The sequence below is a fragment of the Nothobranchius furzeri genome, chromosome 13 (assembly GCF_043380555.1).
Source record: "Nothobranchius furzeri strain GRZ-AD chromosome 13, NfurGRZ-RIMD1, whole genome shotgun sequence".
Classification (NCBI taxonomy): Eukaryota; Metazoa; Chordata; class Actinopteri; order Cyprinodontiformes; family Nothobranchiidae; genus Nothobranchius; species Nothobranchius furzeri.
Window position 1 is genome coordinate 25,377,600 of NC_091753.1, and position 6,000 is coordinate 25,383,599.

The 6,000-nt window shown below is 43.0% G+C and overlaps 1 protein-coding gene across 1 annotated transcript in view; it reads right to left on the bottom strand.

The window, feature by feature from the left end:
• Positions 1-4,923, bottom strand: part of kcnj5 (potassium inwardly rectifying channel subfamily J member 5) — a 43,312-nt gene extending 38,389 nt beyond the window's left edge. The window contains exon 1 of the mRNA XM_015952021.3: positions 4,732-4,923. The gene's annotated coding sequence lies outside the window, so the exon portion shown is untranslated. The remainder of the gene's footprint in view (positions 1-4,731) is intronic.
• Positions 4,924-6,000: the final 1,077 nt, after the last annotated feature.

The following is a 6,000-nucleotide window of genomic DNA, read 5'->3' on the forward strand; positions in this document are numbered from 1 at the left end:
GACAGAACAATTTGCATGGGCTACAGATTTATGAGTGCATAGCCAGAGTTATTCTCCCGAGAGAAATGTTATGCTTGTTTCATTAAACACCACACGATCGGACTGAAATTCACATAAAGCCCACAAAGTGCAAGTGTGTGACTTTTAAAATTCATAGCTCTTTGTGAATGCCCTAAAGAAGGAGAGTAAACAGAGTGCTGCATAGATAAGTGAGTGTTTCTGTTTGGAAGGTAAAGGTATTGTATTTTTGTGCTATTCGACTGAAGTTTCACACATTTTTGTGAGCAATGAATCCAAAGATGAAACAGAAAAATTAAAAATTCTTGCCTGATTAAGCTTTTGGCATCAATGTGGTGCTGCGGTGTTTGAAAATGTAGAACTGCTTGAAGAACACAACCTTCTCTACATTCTCCAGAGACTTGCAGTCTTGACAAAATAAACAGATCCGATGAAATATTCTCAGAGTCTTCTCTCTTGGGGAGGCTCCCCCTCAGATCCTGCTGAGCATCGCATCTGCCCTTTGCCCCTGTTTTGCCCCGTGTGTTAGGAATACCAGGGCTCAGAAGACAGATGGGCAAAAGAAGAAAAAAAAGTCCAAGGTGCGGAAGTACGTGCTGCAGCTACACTAATAGTTTTGATAAAAGGGTGAAAGTCTGACAAAAACATAATAATAAAAACTATATGAAGTCTAGCCAGTGAAATTCAGACATTGCATGCTTCAACAGAATTATAAAAACAAATAAACTCATGGAACAGGCCTGGGCAGAAATGATGGTAATCCTAACTTAATGTTTTGTTGCACAACTTTCTAAGGTGATCACTGCCATCAAACGATTCCTGTAACTGTCTAAGAGAATTCTGCACCGCTCAGCAGGTATTTTGGCCCACTCCTCATGAGCAAACTGCTCCAGTTGGCTCAGGTTTGAAGGGCGCCTTTTCCAGACGGCATGTTTCACCATCTTTGAAAGATGCTCAATAAGACTGAGGTCAGGGCTTTAGAATAGTCCAGTGTGTTCTTCATAGCCATTCTTGGGTGGTGTTAGCTGTCGTTTGGGTCATTGTCCTGTTGCAAGACCCGTGACCTGCAACTGAGACCAAGCTTTCTGACACTGGCCAGCACATTTCTCTCTAGAATCCCTTGATAGTCTTGAAATTTCTTTGTACCCTGCACAGATTCAAGACACCCTGTGCCAGACCCAGTAAAGCAGCCCAGAACATAACAGGGCCTCCTCCATGTTTCACAGTAGGGACAGTATTCTTTTCTGGATATGCTTCATTATTCCATCTGTGAACATAGAACTGATCTACCTTAGCAAAAAGTTCCACTTTTGTCTCCCAGAAGAGACAAAGCACACATATTCCAGAAGCTTTGGGGCTGGTGAACTTGTAGTCTGGCATATTCCAGTCTGGCTTTTTTACGATTTGTTTTCAACGACGGTGTCCTCCTTGGTCGTCTCCCATGTAGTCCACTTTGGCTCAAACCATGATGGCTGGTGCAATCTGACACAGATGTTCCTGAGCTTGAAGTTGACCTTGGATCTTTTTAGAAGTTTTTCTGGGCTCTCTTGTTACCATTCAGATTATCCGTCTCTTTGATTTGTCACCAATGTTCCTCCTGCGGCCACGTCCAGGTAGGTTGTCTCATGGATCTGAAATTTATGAATGATACGTCCAGTTGTAGTGACAGGCACATCTAGCTGCATGGAGATGGTCTCATAGCCTTTACCTTTAACATGATTGTCTATCATTGTCTTTCTAATCTCCTGAGACAACTCTTTCCTTTGTTTCCTCTCGTCCATGTTGAGTGTGGTACGCACCATGTCACCAGACAACACAGTGACTACCTGGAGCTCTATATAGAGGCCCACTGACTGATTACAAGATTGTAGACACCTGTGATGCTAATTAGTGGACACACCTTGAATTAACATGTCCCTTTAGTCACATCTTTTCAAAGAGTACCATTATTTTTGTCCAGGCCAGTTCCATGAGTTTATTTATTTAATCATTTTTTGAAGCATGGCTGAAAAGTAATGCCTGGCTTTCACTGATTAAATTTCATATAATTGTTATTTATTGTTACTTTTGTCAGATTCAAGTTACTTCTGTGACCATTGTGGGGGTTTTCTTTCTTTTTTTTTCTACTTTCTGTTTATTTTTTTTTTCCATTTTATCATCAGACAAAACAAACAGAAACAAAAAATAATTAAATAAAACAAATCAGACAAAAACAAGAAAAATAAACAGACAAAGAAGGGAGTATCTTGTTTTTTTTTTCTTTCATTGACTGAAGGGTACCAACTATTTTGTCCATGTCTGTAAATATCACATGTTTTCAGATTGGCCAGTTTTGAATAGCGCTGAGGCAGATTACAGAGATAAAAGCTGTCTGAGGAGAAGGAAGTAAGTGTTTTTGTGGCAAGTCAACCAGCATGGTAGTGTCGGCCACCTGGTCTTGGTGACATAAATGACATGACAGAGATGACTTCAAAGTGTTCCAGTTTTATTCTTTTGTACTTTTGTTTAGATTTGGTTGAGACCTGAAATTACAGGCCATTCCAACTTATCTGGTCCCAGATTCTCACCATACTCTTTAACCATTTTAGTGCGGTGAGCACTGGGAGAATGGGGTTAGATCCCAGATCCTGGAAAAGTAGGATCAAAGCTGGTTCCAGATCTTCAGTCTACATTGACATTTGTGAACTTTTAAATATTCGGTTGGCTGAAAAACAATTTTTAAATATTTTTTGTGTTTATAATAGGTCACTCTGAGTTTTTCATGCAGGTTGAACATCAAAATAGTCTCCTACACCTATCTCCTGCATTCGGTTCAGACGGGGTTACACTAGAATTTGATAATCCTGACAGTGTCACACTGTCACCTAACATTCGTGGACTCACCCATCTTGATCTGTGACGTCTGTGTTGCAAACCAAATGGAGTCAATGATAAAGTTGCATTGCTGTTAGCCAATCAGAGGGGAGATGTATAAATATCAGGAAGTAGGACCCCAAATCCTGCTGTGTTCTGCTCCCCACTCCTCTGGCTAAACTCTAGTTCCTGAAACAGGAGCGTGAGAGCTCATTTTCCTCAAAGATAGACTCACAGAGCATTCATTTACACTAAAAACCACTGCAAATGTATTAAAAATCTAGTGAACTTGGTCTGTAATGACACAAGACAAGCAATCTTCTAGAGGTGTCTCACTTTACAATCTGCTCTTGACATGACTAGAATGTGCTCAGTTTGGAGATGGCATCAGTGCTGACCCCAAATGATGCTGCAGCTCTGTGAACACCAGCTTCCCGTTGCCCCATTGAATGTGCCTCATCCTGAAGAGACAAGCGTTACATACTGATGCTTGGAGCACACACCAACTCAACAAATATCACAGGAGGCATGTACCTATATAGGACATATATCTGTGACTGCTACACGAGAGGAGGACATTGTAAGGGATTTAGAGTCTTACATTTTAAAAGCCGCAAACACAATTAGCTGCTCCTTCTATGAACGCACATTTCTTCTGGTTTTAAAGCCGACTAATCCATCTTTCCACCAATATGAAGTTCAGCACTTACTGGCCTTACTGAAGGGGAGAGATGATTGACTGCAATAAGGTTTCCAAACTACTGGAGGAGTTTGCATTGCCTTGTAAAAGAAAATGAAGCAGTCAGAAATTGTAAAAGCTGTTTTGAGTCCCTGTAGCTGTCCTCCAAGTTCTCTGCTGACAGCTAATCTTGTGTGGCGCAACAAATCCGAGCTACAACAGAGTGGCAAAAGAGGTGATACATCAAACGGCTCAAATCTTTTCTCCAGAAAGGTTAATTATGTAGGAACCAACACGATTCGCTTTCCATCTCTTATTTTTTTTCATGCAACATTCGTGAAAACCTTGCTGCTAGCTAGTGCTGCATTAGCCGTATTATCTCCTGCTTTTGTATTGAACGTGTTAGAGCAAGAACACTGCGCACTGTGTGGTGGTTTAGTATAGTGCAAGCCACTTCCTCCCATTCCACACACACAGACACACACACACACACACACACACACACACACACACACACACACACACACACACACACACACACACACACACACACACACACACACACACACACACACACAATCACTGTGGTTTCATCCCTGCTGCTGCGCTCTTTAAACTCCTGCATCGGACTGAGAGTATCACACGGCACAAACAGCAGGACTGTTGACAGACTCCTCTCTGCTTGCGTCAGAGATTCATTGCCTTTCTGATCATCCTGCCATCCCCACAAGAGAAAGTGGATGCATGGTGCTAATATATGTGTCTCTGCAGTGACAAAAAGATAAAGGGCTAAGCTGTGGTGATAAAAAAAATTGTGGAGGAGCTACTTTTCTCACCAACACTTTCCTGTTTTCCTGCTGTCTTGCTCCTGATCCACCTTGCGTAATTGCATGCCTTCTCTTTCTGTGCATTGCTTTCTCGTTAGATTCTTGTAGTTTTTTGATTTTCCATCAGGTTATGCAGACTTGTCACCCAACAAAGCCACTCCAGATGGGTTTCTGACTCTGCAATGAAGAGCTGCATGCAATGCCAACTGCAGTCAGATGCCAGGAAAGGCAGCTTGGATGTGATACCACAGTCATATCATGCATCAGCCGCTTTAATAACCTCCCCTCTCCCCTGTTCTCTTTCCCTTTTGTGTCTGTTTTTGTAGCTTTTTTCCTCCATCAGCGGAGGCTTACCTTCAGGTCTCTGCAGGAGTAACTGGCAGGCTCCCTTCAAGGCATTTCACAGCAGCTCTTCACCCCAGGACTGTGCGCTCCTTCCCTGCCTTTGTTCAATCAACAACAGCCCTGCTGCTTCCCTCCTGCCACCCAGCTCCTTCTGCTCCTCGCTGCTCTCTATCTACTTCTGCGAGAGAGGGGGGGTCTGTGCGTGAGTGTGAGGGAAACAGAGGGAGGGAGGGAGGGAGGGAGAGAAAGCAGAGGCAGAGTGGATGCTGGAAGAGATGTGAGAGATGTTATCGACTCTGATGCTGTCGCTGCTCACACACTTCTTTAGGAATCGAAATTCACAAATTATTTTCTTTTCCCTGTTGCAACGGTTGATAGAAATATGTTCAGAAAAATCAAGCTCGGTGGAACAGTGGGAAGGAGGTTTGAGCGTGTGTTGAAGCTGCAGACAGGGAAAGAGCGATGGTGAAGACGATGGTGTCATAATCAGTTGCACTGAAACTGGAGTTGCAGAGAAGCCTCGGGGGTTTGGGAGAGATCTGACGTGCTATCCAAGGCAGAAGAATAAGACAAAGAAAGAGAAACTGATATTAAAAAAATTGTGATTTAAGAATGAAAAACAATGAACAAAGTTCAAAGAAAAGCCTTTACGTAATATTTGCTGCTCTAAAAATAATTAGAATTTCGACAATTATGCAGCATCTCTCTTGTGTGTGTCTCACTCTGATTTATAATCTTTTTATTCCCATTATTTTTAATTGTGTGTAATTTTTAACAGATGTTTTATCCTCTATAGAAATTTGTGCCGTAAGTTGAGAGCTACGGGCTGCGCGTGGTGCAGTGGTTAGAGCTGTTGCCTTGCAGCAAGAAGATCCTGGGTTCGCTTCCTAGCCTGGGCTCTCTCTGCATGGAGTCTGCATGTTCTCCCTGTGCATGTGTGGGTTCTCTCCGGGTTCTCCGGCTTCCTCCCACAGTCCAAAAACATGACTGTTAGGTTGATTGGTCTGCCTAAATTGTCCTTAGGTGTGTGTGTGTGTGTATGATTGTTTGTCCTGTGTGTCTCTGTGTTGCCCTGCGCTGGACTGGCTCTCTGTCCAGGGTGTACCCCGCCTGATTGCCCGTTGACCGCTGGAGATAAGCACCAGCCCCCCCGCGACCCTGCGTGGACTAAGCGGGTTCAGAAGATGGATGGATGAAGTTGAGAGCTACCAACAAAATGTTGTCATGCGTATGCATGATGACAATTAAGAACTCTTTTTCTTTCTCTCTGACTTTTGG